This window comes from Passer montanus, unplaced genomic scaffold (assembly GCF_014805655.1).
Source record: "Passer montanus isolate IOZ18808 unplaced genomic scaffold, ASM1480565v1 scaffold1, whole genome shotgun sequence".
Classification (NCBI taxonomy): Eukaryota; Metazoa; Chordata; class Aves; order Passeriformes; family Passeridae; genus Passer; species Passer montanus.
Window position 1 is genome coordinate 2179531 of NW_024356504.1, and position 17041 is coordinate 2196571.

Here is a 17041-nt window from a genome sequence, read left to right on the forward strand (position 1 = left end):
CACTGTCCTCCTCAGTAAATACCATATGCCCTGGATAGCCACCAGAAACAGGCAGAAACTTGGGATTCTCTGTTCTTGGCCATACATTACATCAGACAGCTCCATATATTACAGGTCAGCAGATGATGATGTGGGAAAAATACCTACAGGTAGTTGACCATTAGGTCTCTCCAGAGCAAACAGACTTCATTCAAAATATGTAGTTGAAGCTATTTCCAGGACAAATATATTAATGTTGAGATACACTGGAAGATCTCCATCTAACATCACTAGAATTCAAAATGCGTCTCACCCAGAGGACTGGGGGTCCTTGGGGAGTACCTTTCCTTGAAGTTTCACTTTGGGGGCTTGATTATGATTGCTGATGCCCAAGTGCTTCATATGTTGCAGATGTCTATGTATGGTGCAGCTATGAGAAAAGAACTGTGGTCCTACACCTTTGTACTGGGGAGAGCAACCCTGCACAAGAACAAAAAGGACCATATGATCATCTTCACCTGTAACATCTGTACTGCTACAATGCTGAGGCTGAGAAAATTGTTTATCAGAATGGTATTTCCAACAAACAGATGTTTGTGAAGTAAGCAGCGATACCTCCTGAGGATTTAATATTAATAAATTCTCTGAACAGATTGTAGTTGTGTGTTTTCTACCATCCCTCCCTATAAACTGAAGTATGGATTAGTATTTATAGATCCCAGCCCACCCACTTGCTTGGAACACCTTTGAAGCTGTGGGAGATGTAGCTGCATTCATAGCCAAACATCATCTCCAGGGTCCACACAGCATCATGGCAGAATTCTGCCTTTCAGCATGGTAGAAACCATGAAAAACATTAGTGATGTACTGGACCTAAAATATCTGGCTCCATTCGTGCCCTGATATTTTTTGCATGACAAATGAGTATAGACATGAAGAAAGAAGAGAGCATAGAAGAGGGGAAAGCTCTCTGGGAGGACTGAGTGGGGAGGAGATGAAACAGAGCTGTCCCTGAATGACTTGTACCTTGTGTACCTGTATTTCCTTGTGGCTGCAAAGTGGGCACAGGGGTCAAAACCAGCATTATACACACACATGCCTGTTTGAGATGGGCCATTTTAAAATTCAGGAGAATCAGATGTCAAGAGCAGGTGTAGTAGCAGACAGAAGAAAAGAAAAACTGATTCTTTGCAATTAAACCTCATATTTCCTGGGTTTAGTATTTCAGTCATTTAAATCTATTTTAGACTAAGTCTTAGAAATAGAAGTTGGCAGCCTGGAGGAATTAATTTTTTTACGATTTTATTTTAAGAGATTAACTCAAGTTGATAGATTTAGAGCATATTTTAAGTTTGTTGGTTTCAGATGTTTAAAAAGAAATTTAAAATAAACAAACAAATTCCAGTAGAAAATTTGGCAAGGGCTGAATCCTTTGGGCAAAATTTTCCCAGGAGAAACACAGATCTCTGATAAGCAAAAGAGGAGCTGCTGTATTTCACAGTTTCAATGCAGATCTGAGGCTTCTCCAGAGACTCCCACACGCTAAACAGGGATTTCTTTAGTTTAAATGCCAGATCCACTTTGGTCCCAGTGAAACTCCAGAGGGGCATTATCTAGGAAAATGGGGCATGTTTAATCCACTTTATCATTAATGCAAAGAATAGTCTCAATATTTGTGAAAATCAAACCCATGTGTTATGGAAGGTCCTTCATATCTTGAGTGGATTAAGCTCTACGTGCCAGCCTTGGCTGGGCAGCTGGGCCATAGTTTGTCTGTTTGCAATGTCTCATGACAGGGTCTGTAATGAGGCAAACATGAGCCAGACTGCTGGCCTGACTGGGCAACATCCAGGAGGATGTGCTGGAATATTTATTTCAGTGACTAAGGCAGCAACTGCCACAGGTGCCAGAGGAAAATAACAGCTCTTAGCAATGCAGTCTCACTTCAGCTTCACCCTTCTCAAATAATGGTTGACGCATTTTCTTTGCAGAATCTTCTCTCCTAATAGAATCTGGACCATTATCACACTTTGACTGAATTTAGAACAAAAAGGCTGAAAAAATTACGTCTCTGAAGAGAGCTCTTGGGTTTGTCACCATGTGACAGTACTGCCAAGGTCAACTATCCCCATGATGAGGTCTGGGAACAATTCTTATGAGCTAAATGGCTTCACCCTTCTCATCAATAATTGTTGTCGCATTTTCTTTGCAGAATCTTCTCTCCTAATTGAATCTGGACCATTATCACACTTTGACTGAATTTAGAACAAAAAGGCTGAAAAAATTACGTCTCTGAAGAGAGCTCTTGGGTTTGTCACCATGTGACAGTACTGCCAAGGTCAACTATCCCCATGATGAGGTCTGGGAACAATTCTTATGAGCTAAACACGATGCTGCTGCACAGATCACCATGCTGGTGAGCTGAGGGCTGAGCAGCAGGAGCTGCATGCTGCAGTTAGTAAAAAGCCCCAAGACAAACTACACCATGCTTCAATGGGTAATGCTGAAGGCTTCTCACTTGATTAGATGTCTGTTTTATATAAAACCCTGTCAGAGCCATTCAGCTGGACACAGACCTGGAAGATTTAATGACATTGAAAGAAGACGATCTGCAAGAGACCTGGGAGAAGGGATGTTGACCATCCAGTGCAAAAAGAGATGAAAGACAATTGGAGATAGCTGTAAGCCCCAAGATTGGGACCATATTTGAGGCTCCTGGAAGCAGAATGAGGCTGTCTTGGGGGCTGAGTGAGGAGGCAGTCTGAGAATGTCTTTGAAGGTGGCAGAGAGAAACCCAGGAAAGCAGCTGCCCCACTGACAGAGGAGGAACCTTTATCATTTGGACATGACCAATGCAGGCAGACAGGTTGCTAGCCACCACCATGTCTTCAGGGAGCTGCCTGCATGTGCCCAGGCTGCATCACAGTCTCTGGCAGGGCAGGCTTGCTCCACTCAATACATGTGAGGAAAAAATGTGAGGCCTGGAGGGAAGCAGTCCATGAGCAGAGGGTTGGATCCTTCACACCCGCAGTGCCTGAGGCAACTGTAGAGACAGGACCCTGAAGGGGCTGCTCTGGGCCGTGGCCTGGGGGGAAACAGCCCCCGAATTTGACCCCAACCTTTTCTAGCCTTTCATAGCAGGCACTGCTGTGCCAAGTCCCCTTTGGTTTGTACAGGTGAGGGAGAGAGAACATAACCTCATCTTACTGATTTCCACCCACCTGCCCTGTGGCTTCAGATAAAGTTTTGGAGGGAAGTGGAGCAGAGAAACCTCCCCAGCCGTGAGTGTCTCTGGGCAAGGCTCACTTCTGCAAGGGGTGCAGAACTTCTGTGAAGCTGCATGTCTTTCAGAAGGAAAAGCCATACCATTCCCTTCAGCTGAACATTCTGCTTCCTTCAGACAGATCATCCAGCTGACACTGACTGGCAGCCTTAGGCGGCTTTTTGAACCCACCCAGCATGATCACCCCTTTACCAGGCCTCCAGACTTTCAAGGGTCTGAAGATATCTTCCATTGCTAGTATGATTACAACTCTAATGAGATTAGGAGCAAGCTGTTTCTTCTAAACAATGGTGCTATCTCATTCTAATACATTTAGATTATAATCTGCTCTTCCAGATATTAATATTTTCATATTAATGTAGATCCTTTTATCCCTGTATCTTAGCACTGGTTTCTGATTTATTAAATAGCTGGCTCCCTCTGGACTAGAGGAGCAGGATGCTGTGTTGTGATGAGCTTAATAACTCACTGCTCCCTATTAGTAAATCACAGACTAGTGCTTCAAATTTGCAGAGAGAATTGGGTTGACTTTCCCTCAGTCCTCAAGCATCTTAGTCCTGTTGTGCAAAACTATCTACTAATGATCTTTCTTAAATGAGCCAAGTGCTCTAATATGGGTTCAGCCCACTGGACTGAACTTTTACCAGCAATTTGGGGAGTAAGAGAGCAGGGTTAACAGATTTCACTGGCTTTTCCCATCAAATGGTGCCAGGGCACTTTTCTGGAAGCACCAGCAATATAACATCCAGCAGAATTAGTGTATTAATTATTTTAGAAGAGCTCATGTTTTTTTAATACCTCCAGGTTTGAAGCAAAGATTGAAAGTAAGGGCAGCCTATTTGCATTGTGAATAAAGTTATCTGCCTCCTCCACCCCTGCCCCTGCATCCCTGACTGGAATATGCAGAAATAAATGCCTTCTAATGATCCCTGGGGGGCTGAAGCTTTGATATGGATCTTGCCCGGGGTATAGTGGTTGGGAGAAGTTCTGCCAGACTGAAACCCACATGGAGTGGGGGAGTAGGCAGTCTTCCTCTGAGTGGGAAAGAAGGGAAATTGGATTATCTTGCTAGCAGTTGGTGTTTTTCTGTCTGTAAGAATTTACAGATGAGAGGCCCCAGCTGGGAAGTTAAACTCAGACCTCTGCAGAGAGCAATGTGTGTTTTCCTCATCTAAATAAAAGAGATGATCCCATCCAAGTTCTTGAAAGGTTTTTTTCATGCTTTGGCTGTGAGCAGGGCAGGTGGGTAGAGAAGCAAATTTGCAAGATTTGAATTTCAGTTTGGTGGCTGCTGAAAATGTTGAGTATGTGTGGCCATGTGTTTGCAAACACAGATTACTCTTTGGATGTGACATCTGGCTTTCAAGGAGCTCCCACAGTAGGCAGAATCACAGGAGTACACACTTCAGTTCCCTCAGACAAATCGATTGTAGGACACTATTTTGCAGTTTACAGCACACTGAATAAGCTCAAAAAAACCCCAAATGCAGCTGAAGCCCCTTAATAGAGAAAACCTGTTTAAATGGGCTGCTTTCTGGGAACAAATTGTTGAATAAAAAGAACACCCTGGCAATGGGAAAGTTTTCTGCGTTGCCAAGAGGTTCCGTAAAAAGACCGTTTTATAGGGTTAACCCATTCCCTGTAGAAGGCAGAGCACACCACAGAGGATCACAGGCTGCCTGGGAAGCAGCAGCAGAGAGATGGAATACAGAATACAGCAGCCAGGCAGGGCTCACAGCCCTGGGCAGCGGCTGAGGAGGGCTGGTGCCCTGGGGATGATGCCAGACCAAGCAGCTTTTCCCCTGGGGTGAAGACACAACACCTTCCTAACAGAGGGACACCAGGAATGTGTTGAGCAAGCTCCCAGGCACACAGGATGTGCCAGGGAATGAGCAAAGGGAAATACCAGATTTTTTTCCTCACAGAGAAGGACGGGATTCTGCAAGAGAGCTACTACAGACACAAAGGAACCAAGACATAAAGTGCTGCTGTTGTTTTTCAGTTTTAGGATGCCACACAGTAGGTTTCCTAAGGCTCCAGTATCCTTATGCATCAACTGCAAAACCCCAGCAGCAGCATTTTGGGATGACTTGCACTGATTACTCAAGAATTGCTGAAAGGTTTTTGAGAGAGGTGTTTATTCTCCTTGCTTCTTCAATGCAAACTGTAGGTCAGGCCTGGCACACAGGAGAGCAGTCTGGGCAGGCTGTGACATACCCTGCACCACCAGCTATGCCAGCATGCTGTCTGTGTAGCACATGGTGAATGAGACCAGAGAACTCATCCAGATAAAAAACAACTCTAAGAAAAAAAATGTTTATTTTTCTGTTGGATTGGTTCCTGCCCTGGGTCACTGCACAGCAGGGAGACTCAGGGATGAGAGCAAGCACTGAGGATGGGATCTGTAAACTGTCAGTCAGTAAAGGTCCCCACCATCACCACAGCTTTCTACTCCTCTGTGTGGTGGATTAGGGTTCATTTTATGTAGGGCCTTTTCTTTCCCCCCAAGTTTAGTTTTCTAACAGTTGCAGAGATGTGATTCAACCTACCACAAGAGCTAGAGAGTCTTCTTATATCACATAACAGCCTTGGAGTGTCAGGCTACATCTCACTGTGTGGCTTGCTGCAAGGATGCCCAGGATCCCAAAAACTTAAAATATTCTGGGGGGGATTTGGACTATATGGCTTTTAAAGGTCCCTTCCAACCCAAACTGTTCTGTGGTTCTACCTCCTGCAAAATAGAGGAATTGTCCATTTATGTGCCACCATCCTGCAGCACTGTGTGTAAATGCAGTCTCAGGAACAATAGAGCTCTCTTATTAGCATGCTGTACAATCCATACGTAGCTTTTTCCTTTTCAGCTTGGTTTCTGGTCACAGGGATGCAGCATCTCTGCTCCCAACTCTGGGATTGCTGACTTCTGGGCAGTGAGTGTAAGGGTCAGCCCCATTCTCTGCTGCAGGAGGAAAAACACAGGTCAAATCTCACGAGGCACCTTCTCACCAGGCTGCACGAGGCTTGTCTGCCTTGTGTTGCAGTGGGCTACTTTTAGCACCAACTGCTTCAGTACCAAAAGGTGTCATGGAATTTTAATAGCCACAGATGGCCACAGCTTCTGTTTTATGTCTTATCTGAGTCCTCCACACTCAAAGCAGCACCACAACAGCACCGTGCTCCTCTTGGAAGAGGATGGGGAGGGAATGGACTCAGGTGGATGAGAACTGCCAGTTCAACACCTCTGCTGCCTGAAGCTCAGCCTGCATTTTCCTTTCCTAATACAGAACCTGTTGGCTGTACACAAATATGATGGAGTCAGGAAACAGAAAACTGTAGGTGAATATCAAATAAAATAGTTTTGATCCGTCTCCTCAAAAACATTCCAAATCCATGTCCTTAGGGTCTTTGAGACACATATTTGCTGGAACACCTTCTTTTTGTACTGGATGATTAGATTCCCACATTTTTCTGTAGGCAAAGGAAGCATGCCCAGATGCAGTTCCTAGCAACTGTGCAAATTCATTTTAAGTCATGGCCAGATGTTGGCAAGAAGAGACTGAAGAAAAGCTCATGCTATTTTCTCATTTAAGTATATAGGAAAATGGATCCTCCTATCCAGCTGTGAGCTTTTCCAGAATACACCCCGGAGTGCAGCTGATGGATGTGCCTCTCACAGCCCATAGGGTTTGATGCTGTTCCAGACATGCTTCATGGGGAGTATTCCATTCAAAATAATTATCAACTTGAATAGAGTAAGTACCAATCTATGCAAAACCCACTTTGTCTGCTGCCTGGGAAGAGATTACAAAGCACATTTGGCTATTGTGTGCATGCTTGTAAATTTTAAAGTCCTGGGTGAGATCTCTGTATCTGGAGAGCATCAGAGGATCTTGAGAGCACTAAGGAAATTTGGAACCCAAATCTTTCTTCTTTTTCCTCCCAAAGGAGTCCAGAGTGTATTCAGTAGAAGTCACCACATCTTCAGTAACTCCTAATAAATCTTACACTAGCTTTAGATTTGGAGAACCTACACAGGAAAAACCTGCTCCCAGACTCTCATCTCCCATCTTGGTTACATTAATTTCTGGTTGCTGTCCTTCCCTGACATCCATAAGGCTCCACCTCCAGCCTGGACAGATCAGTGTAGTGCAGATCTGGCTCACACCGCGTTGCTCCCAGTCCTTCCTCTGTGGCATCACTTTTCATCACACCATGTAGCAGAGCCTTCAGGCTCCTCACTAACCCTGCTCTCTTTTGGTCTCCCAAGAGATCTTCTGTTCCACTGCCAGTGGGATGCAGCTTCGCTTCTCCAGTGCTAGTTGCTTATTTTCCTCATTGGCCTTGGACTTCCAGCCACAGTGTTCTTGTTTCCAGCTGCAACTCCTTCCCTCAGCACAGGTCTGCCTTGGAAAGTCTGCCCAACAGCACCTTCCTGGATACCAGTATCCTTTGCAGTGACCATAACAATCTGCCTAAATTAGTCCCAGGCTTCTATACTTCACTTTGCCAGAGGTTTTCCTTAAAAGAACTGGAACATTGGCTTTTGAGGTGCATCTCAGTTTTAAAGACCCTGAAGGCAAATGAGACAACAACCTATGTGTAGTTTAAGCCCACAACGGACTCCTTGAAGACACAGTAGGCTGGAAAAGTCCCCAGTGTGCTCTGAACATGCTGCCACCTGAGGTGCAAGTACTGATTCCCCCCATGTGGCTGAGATTTGCAGACTGGACCACAAAATTTCGAGCCTTAGGCTACGGTTTCATTAGAAAACAAATCTGACTCTGGGGTTCCCGTATTGATCAAAAGTGCCACAGCCATATGACATGAAACATGGATCTAGCAGTCCACCAAGTTAGACACATTTAAAAAATTTAGACCAGTCAGTTTTTTCATGGCAAGGTGTTGGAGTAGACCAGTTCCTACACCACACTACTGTCCTGCCAAATCAGCTAAAAACTGTCTACCACAAGTAGACATAACAGCATAAAGTTGCATAAATTCTGTGTTGTGTGCTTCGACTAGTTTGACAGAAATGCACTTGTGCGTATGGGATTGACCCGGGTTAACTGGGGACTGCTGGGTGATCTGTCAGAGCCCAGATCCACAGTGCTGGCAAAACTTCACCCTTCAGAGCATTGTGGGGTTGATTCTTGCAGGACAAGGCATGATTTTCAGTGTTTGCAGCTGCATAGTTAATCCTGCTGCAAAAGCTGATACAAAGAGGTTTGTGTGGGCTGTAAGCAACTTCGAGATTCCAGTAAGAATACTGGAGATGGCAGCTGTTAACGCTGAGAAACCTTCTGAGATGAAAACTCTTTGCAGGCAGACTGGCTGCTCTAAACTGCGTCACCGTGAGTGAACTGTGCTGTCTGCAACAAGAATATTGGTAACCAGTCACAAACACAGGCAAAGGTGGGGGCACTGTGCCAGAAAACAAGCACAAGCAGCGGAAGGGGATGCGTTTTAAGGATGGGAAGGTGAGTGGGAGGAGGTGCCCGAAGCAAGGGATGTTGGCATGGGATGGGGTAGCCGGAGGAAATGGGGCAGCCAGGCAGAATGGGTACTCAGCTAGGATGGGACACCCAGGAATATAGGGTTCCAGGGTAGGACTGAGCACTCAGGAGGTGTGGGGCTGCCCAGAGGGGGTGAGGTGCTCCTCCTCCATTCCCCTGCAGCCTGGGAGAGGGCTGCAGAACTGCAGAGGCAGTACTTATGTCTGCAGGGAACAGAAGGGGTTAACTGGATTCGGATGCCCCCCTCTCTGTTGAACTCATTGATTCATTTTCTCTGTTCCTATTTCTTTCTCTCACTTTCTTCTTCTCTCTCTTGCAGACTGATTAAAAACTCTTTGAGTTTGAAGGTTTTTGTGTCAAAACAGCTCAGATGCCAGCTGGGTGCCAAGCAGTGAATATTCATGGTATTTAAATGTGACAGTGCGGTGGGGGCTAAAGGACGGGCTAGTTAGTTCTTTTTAGATGGAGATTAGCTGCCTCTTTGCTCCTAATCACCACTGTTGTTGAAATATTACAGCTTCTGTTACAACCATTAATGTCCTAAATGAAGAACAGGCTCCTCTGAATAACATCAAACACAAAATGGTCACTTCCAATTTTAGCCTGTTTCTCTCCTCTTAGTTAATGTGTGTTTTCATTTCTGTCTGGGGACCTGTCTTGGTACCATACGGTGGTTCAGCTTCAAACCCTGCAGGAGAGGAGCTAGCCTGGCCCGAGGAGCAGCTAGAAACCAAAGGAGCATTCATGTCTCAAGAGAGGTCAGTAGCTATTATTTAGTTCATGAGGATGGTGGCTGCTTGGAGTTGGGAATGGGTACCCAAATGCACATCAGTCCTACATGGATAGGCATTCAGAATTTGCCACTCCAGGTGAAGCCCCTGTTCCCTGCACAGGATGGATGAAAGATATTTTCCTGCAGCAAACAAGAGTGCAGGGAAATGTGAGCAGAGGCCCACCACTGGAGAGGTGTGCAGGAGGGCACAGTGCTGGATTGCTCTCTCGGTGTTTGCCAGGGCCAAAATGAAGCCCACAACCCTAGCTTCCACCAGGAACATTGTAAATGGTGAGGTAAGCCAACAGGCTCCTATTTGAGCTTTACTCAGATAAAACTCCCACTAAAGTCAGAGGCTGGATTAAATCTGTGACAGGGTGGTGTGAGTTGGTCCTTTCATGGCAATATCTGGAGGGAAGCCTGATGGAAAATACTTTGCAGCAAAACCTGCCCAGATGTCCAGTGTGTGTTTGGCCATTTGGAACCTCTCTGCATTCATCCCCAAGAACTGCCTGCCGTTATCCGAGAGCATGCCTGGCAGTGTGACGAAGAGGAGGGAAAACCCATGTGTGGTCCTTAGGCTCTGGCAAGAAATAGCAGAGCAGAACACCAGGCTATTGATTTCATGTTTGCTTTAAAAACAACCTAAGTGCATTCCTGGAGCAAGGCTGGTCTGGAAGCCTAAATAAAATAATATTCTTCAGCCTTGAAAACTGACACTAGACTTCAATGGGTGCTTTAAAGTCCTGCCCCCAGACTAAGACTTGCACATTTCCTAAGCTCTTGTCTACACACAAAAATGGTGCTACTTTAACTAGATCAGTGTAGCTAAAGCAACACATCTCTCCTCTCTTCCATCCCTTTCTCCGTGCATGAAAACTGTTGAAAAGCATTCTTATTTGACAAAACCTTCCTTATTAGAGGGAAATACCTTTTTACTAATACAAGATTTATTGGTGTCAGCACATCTAAGTAGGACTAAAGATAGCATTACTGTTTTGGTAGCAAAAAATCACATCCATAAACAGCATGCTTAGTCTGTCTCAGAAGGGATGCACAGAAGAAGCTTACAGAAAAAGGCAAGCAGAATTGGTCTAACCCATCTTTCTCATTACAAGGCTTATGTCCTGCACTCCACAAAGTGCAAACGATCCCATCTGAGATAGTCAGGGACTTCTTGGACTCTCATGAGGCTGTACAGTATCTAGATAAAATGTGTGCACAGTATTTATAATGCACAGGCAACACCACTGAACTCAGACTTTCCACAGCATAAGCAGATCAACAGAAACTGCATGTTAGCTAAGCTCACTAGAAAACAAACAAGAAATCCCCTAACAACCAAACAGAGGCCACAATGCATCCACAGACATAAAAAATAGATTTGCATGCTGGTCTGTCAGAAATGATAATTTCCATGGATGGTATCAGAAATATGTGGACCTGACCCTTTGAAATATTTTCCTTATAGGAAAATTGCATTGGCTACCAGTGGGCTCCTGAAGGAAAATAAAAACAACCATACAGGATATAATTCCCTTCTAGCAGAATATCAGGACTATGGATTTCAACAAATTGCATTTGATATTCAAGATACTTTTAAGCAATGCAGTTGTACAGGAAAACCAATACGATTTCTCATTGGTACCTTTGTAAAGGCAGACTGGTAATAATAATAACCATCATCACTGTCATCATCATCAAACTTCTAACTTCTGTCTTGATGCTCTCAGGATTTTCCTGCATCAACCCTATTCCCACTCCAGCTGAACAACTTCCCAAATTTCTAAATGCTGTACTGCAAGCTTCACCAGTCCTGATATCCTCAGTAATAACATCAAAGCTTCAGGTGCCTTATCCATTGAAGTTATGATGACCTGAATAGCATTAGATTTTCCCTTCATCAGTGGTTGTTTCATACTTTATGAGTAAATCAGATGGTACTTAGTACATACTCCTGGTGGAAGAAAGAACTAATGACAGATGGATGTGGCTCCCAACAGGCAGCAGTTTGAAAACATGGCACCAAATACATCAATAGTCCCAGTCTGTTCTTTGACATATCGGAGTGCTTGAACATGCATTTCCAGATCTTTCTTTCACTACAGCCATGTAATCTCCTCTCTCCCCACTTTCTAGTTCACCCAAAATACACAGTTGCCTTCCTTGCTTCTTTAAAAGCCTCATCTTCCCTCTCTCCACTCCATCTGTCCTTCTTCAAGACTTCAACTGCTGACCCCATGCCCTGTTCAGTGCCTTCCCCTTCCTGCTCCCTGGTGTCCATTGTGTCCTTTCAGCAATTCAGATCAGTCTTTATCATGCTGATCTCCCCTCCTCGGCACAGTGCTCCTCCAGGGGCACCTCTCTTTACAGCAATCCCTTCTCATCACCAGGATCTCTCTTTATCACGCCCCTTGAGTGTTTGTTTCACCTGCCTGAATTAATAGGTACAGACCAATGTCCAAATTTGATTTCTGAAAATATTAATGATGAGGAATTATATTTTTTATAATATGCATGGCTGTACATTACAACAGACCTTCACAATTATGAAGTTGTCTCAGGCCCCCACTGTCTCCTGGTGTTCCAGGTAGCCCAGCTAACAGAGACTTTTCCTGTTCTGTTTGTGCATGGCTGTACACTACAACAGACCTTCACAATTATGAAGACCCACTGTCTCCTGGTGTTCCAGGTAGCCCAGCTAACAGAGCCTTTTCCTGTTCTGTTTGGCTAGGAGGTACATGTCTTTTCTTTCTGCTCTGAAGCTGGCTTCAGGCTGGGTACTTGCCCTGCACACTGCAAGCTCCCTTGGCTGTTGGCTGAAGCAAAACCCAGTATAGCTGGGAGAACTCACGTGGAGATCCCTGAGCTCCTGGTGCTCCTCCACTGAGCAAGCTGCAAATGGGCTCTGAAGAATACTTCAAGATTAATCTCACTAAGTCCCCTCTCTGAGACCACCTCCTTTCTTTTCCAACTTCCCAAAGTAAAAAACCCACTTTGCTGACTGTTAACAACTGCTGGACTACTTTAACATTGGTCTGACGCGAGTTAAAGCAGGGGCTGAGGCCACATGATACAGGAAAGTTTCCCATGAAAAAGCTGGAGGTAATCAATCTCCTCCTAAGTGAAAGCTGACTGAGAATAGGTGGGAAATATACAAGCACCTCTCTCCTTTACCCACGGCTCAAAGCATCCAATTGCCTGCATTCCTGCTAACCCTGGCATCAAGCCTTCTCCATGAGCATCTCCCATGTCCCTGCTTCCAAGAATGTTGTACAAACTGACCTACTGTTCATGCACTCATTTTTAGAAGCATTTTCATGAGAAATCAGAGAGTAGAGGCTACGTGAATAAATATTTCCAATCATTCACCCCCCACCATATTTTAATTTTCTTACCTTAATCACTCCTTTTGGCTGTCTGGCACATGTTTTAGCACAACAGAGACTGGGGAAGGCCGAGGTGAATCCTCCCTCACTTACAGCTTACCTGAGAGGCTGAAAGGACCTTTCTGTATTGGAGCACATAAGATCAGCACTTCTGTCCAGTTCATTCACCAGAACAAACAAGGATATGTCTCATAGCCAAAAGCACACTTGGGTGTCTGTGGCAGAAAGCACAACAGTGACAGAGGTGACAGACCCCCCTGGTATCTGCTTGTTTGCTGGCTCTGCTAGTGTCTGTTTGCTCTTCCCTGTGTGTGGACCCTCAAGCCTGGCCCTTCCCACCAATTCAATGTCCAGCTCCATCTTCATTTTCCAGTCTCTATTTTCATTTTCCTCTTGCTTTTGCTTTCTTTCTGTCAATCAGGACACTGTTTGGTTACTTTATAAACTTATTATATCAATTTTTTAGCAGAATTCATATCCTGTTATGGATTTTTTTCATAAATTACCTGCATTTGCAGGAAGGCCAGTTAACTTCTCAAGGCATTGCCTCACTATGGGTCTGCCAAGCAACATCATGCAAAAGCAGGAAATTGAATACAGGGTCTGGATCTTTTCACAAAACCAAGGACTGGCTTTTCTCCAGGGAATGCAATGTCTCCACCTGTCCCTTCTGCCACTTGGACCTACACTCGAGGTCTGTAGGGAGGAGCTCTGAGTGAAGAAGCCCTGCTAGCAGAGGGTTAGTAATGGCACAGTCCCTTAAAGCAGACCCAGCTTCAGGATCTAAACCCTGGACAGGATTAATTATCCAGCAAACAGCTTGTTAGAAGCTGTGTTGGCACACAGATAAGGGGAACTGTAATGGAATCTGCCAATTAACCAGCCGATGGTGCTGAACTAAAGGTGACCCCATCGTTAATTGTGGTTGTTTCTCAGCAGTTTTCTCATCACATTGGGTGCTCGGGAGAGGGGAGAGAAAGAGGGCTTATCCAGGTGCTTAATTTATTTCTGCTCGCAAACAGGAATCATGGGATATAAACTTCATGACAATTACATGGCAGAGCTTTAAATCTTATTACATCTACCCTTCCTGAAAGAGAAAGGAGATGAAAGTCTTGGAAAAGCAGAAAAGAAGGAATCCTCACAATTTTCGGCAGAGTAAACAGCTGTCCAATATAATGAAGCCTTCTTAAAGTAGTTTACCTGAAGGTAAATTTTCTGTGTGAGTGGTGTGTGAGAGGAATTCCTCTCACTCTATCTTCCACATGGCCTGTGGCCCATCTGCACCGTGCAGTGCAGAACAGAGCCTGTGCTCTCAAAGAAAGCTGACATGAAAAGCTCAGGATGGCCTCGAGCTACAGCTGTGGATCTGGCTCCAGACTTCCCCTCAGTTCAGAGGTGTTTGAATCTCAGCCCCTTGCAGAGCTTTTCAGCCAGATGGAAGGTCCAGGAATGAGTTTCCTTAAAAGTTCAAGAGGGTTCAAGAGGTTTTGCTTTAAATCCATCTCTAGGGACGACCTAAAGCAGTCAGTGATGCAAAACAAAGGTCTATCTTCTTGTGGCTGCTTCCCTAAAGGAAATGCTTGGACAATTCTTTGTAAGGAATTAATCTCACGTGCTCCTGAACAGCTAACTCCTCCCTGGAGTAGGACTGTATTGAAAGAGTGTCAGTCACAAGAACTAGCATATTAATTGCTAAGTATGGCTTTGCTTCCTGGAGGATGTGGAGTCTGTACTGACCTAGCCACAGCTGGACCCCTAACAGAGCCTCTGCCATATCTGCCTTGGACTTCAAGTCTGTCTTCTTCTGTGTCCTGTCTGGCAGGAGCCAATATGGCATCTTAGGGCAAAACACAGGAGAGGAACAGGATGGAAATTCCCCCATTTTCTTGCAAAGAAGCTCCTTGAGCTGGAGGTGGCATCTGCATCCCAGTTTAGCATCCCTATTTAAACTACTTTGACAACTTTTCCAAGCCCTTTGAACTAATTTATAAACATGTCACTGACTTGTGTCCTGTGGTAGCCAGTCCCAGGTTTGTCCATATATGATAAAAAAGCCACTCTTTTCTCTTTCCTTTAAACTTTTCCATGATAACTTTGTTCCTTTTCCCCTAGCTCCCATGCTGTGATAAATAGTGAACAATCATTCCTTATTCAGATCTCTGTGCACATCCCAACTTGACCGATCTCCAGCATAGCCCCCTCAGCTGTCACTGTTTCAAGCTGAAGAGCTTGGTTACTGTCCCTTCATAAGGGAGTAATTTCTTACCTGTTGCCTCAATGTTTGTCCCTGCAGACCAACAGCTCTTCAAAATTTCACCCTGTGGCTGCTCCCAGCTCTGTCCTTTCCTGTCACTCCCAGCCAAAACCCCCTGTCACCCTGCAGGACTCCTGCCAGCACTGCCACACCTTCTCTCATTTCGCTAGGTTCTCTCTCAGGGAGCAACTGCAGGCAGCAATTAAGACACATATGTACCGTGGATTTATACAGCAGTATAATGATGTTTTCTGTTTTGCTGCCAGTTCCTTTCCTGGCTGTTCCCTCCTCCCACCTCCAGTTTGACTGATGCTGCACAGTTTTCCTCCCCAGGATGGCTCCAAATCTCCCTTCTGGGTGGTAATAGCTAATACGTACTCATCCACTTATCATTGTTTTTTCCCACATTACTTCTACATACATCAACATGGAATTTCATCTGCCATCCTATCACCCACTCACTTTGTATCCTGCAGCTCTTTGTTCATTACAGCTTATTACAGCAATCTCATGGAAAAACAAGCTCATTACGGTCGAGAAACTCACGCCTTATTCCACTGACTGAGGGGCTGCCTGTGTTGGAGGTGGTGCTGACTGCTTGAATTTCTTCCCAGCTATTAACAGAGGGCCCAGTGTGCACTCCCATCCCCTACCCAGAGGGGTAGGACTGATTGAGGCTCCTTCATCAGCCAAAAGGGCAAAGGATCACATGCACAACACACCATTATTTCCCTACTGCTGGCAACTTTCTCCCTACAGACTGCTAATGGCAGTCACCTACCCACATCCCCCTCCAATGCTGCCCTTTCCCAGCACCACAGCTTCTCACTGAGGGAGAGAAGCAAGACCCTTCCCAGCACAGCTCAGACCTGCACATTAAGGATCCACATGGAGTAAGGAGAAGGGAGGTGTTCTGGGCAAGGCTATCAATATTTATCATAGCAGAGAGGTAAAGAACAGCAGGAAAGCCTGAACCTTACTGCAGCAGCTACTTGGACCCATTAAAATGGAAGAGATCAGGGCAAGCTGTTTTCTCCAGCTGTGTATGCCATGCTAAAGCACTTCCTCTCCTTTTCCCAGACACTTGTCTGTGGGGTAACCCGGGGAGAAGTGACCTCATATTACTGTCAGTTATTTTTAACTGACAGTATTTATAATTTTATGCTACTGTTTCTGGTTGTAGCCTGTTATAACCACCTAAACTATTCCTCTACATTGTGGAACTTGCACCTGGCAAGAACATGGACATATATAATCTCATTTTTTCAGGCTCCTTGTTATCTATGTTGTCTTTTTTTTGTAATTTCCCTCACCAATCAGCCTCTGCAGTCCTACAGTACTACATCTCAGAGCCTCCCCCTGTATCCTCATGGATTTATCTATACCTTTCTACTGTGATACAGCCCAGGATTGAAAGCAGTATATTTTGTTTGGGATATCATCAGACATTGAGAGGAACCAGTGCCTCTCTCAGCTGTGGTTTGATGACTTTCCATACATAGATAAGAATCTTGTTAGCTACTTTTTTTTTCCTACCATAACACACTCTAGACTCACATGATTCAATTTGCTGTCTACTATCACACACCCATCTCTTTTAGCAAAACAGCTTTTCAAGCCCCTCTTCCACTGAATCACTCTGGGCCAGCTGACGGAAATGGTGAATTGCATCAGTTAAAAATTCAGCCTTTTGTTTGGCAGAAGTCTTTTTGAGGCTAACCAACCTTCTTCATTCCAGGTCAAATCTCATTCCACTTCTTGCTCCAATTGCTAATCTTTGCAGTTTCTGGGGCATTTTTCTCAAGGGAACAGTCAAAACTCTCTACTCTGATATTGCTTGTGCATTTCCAC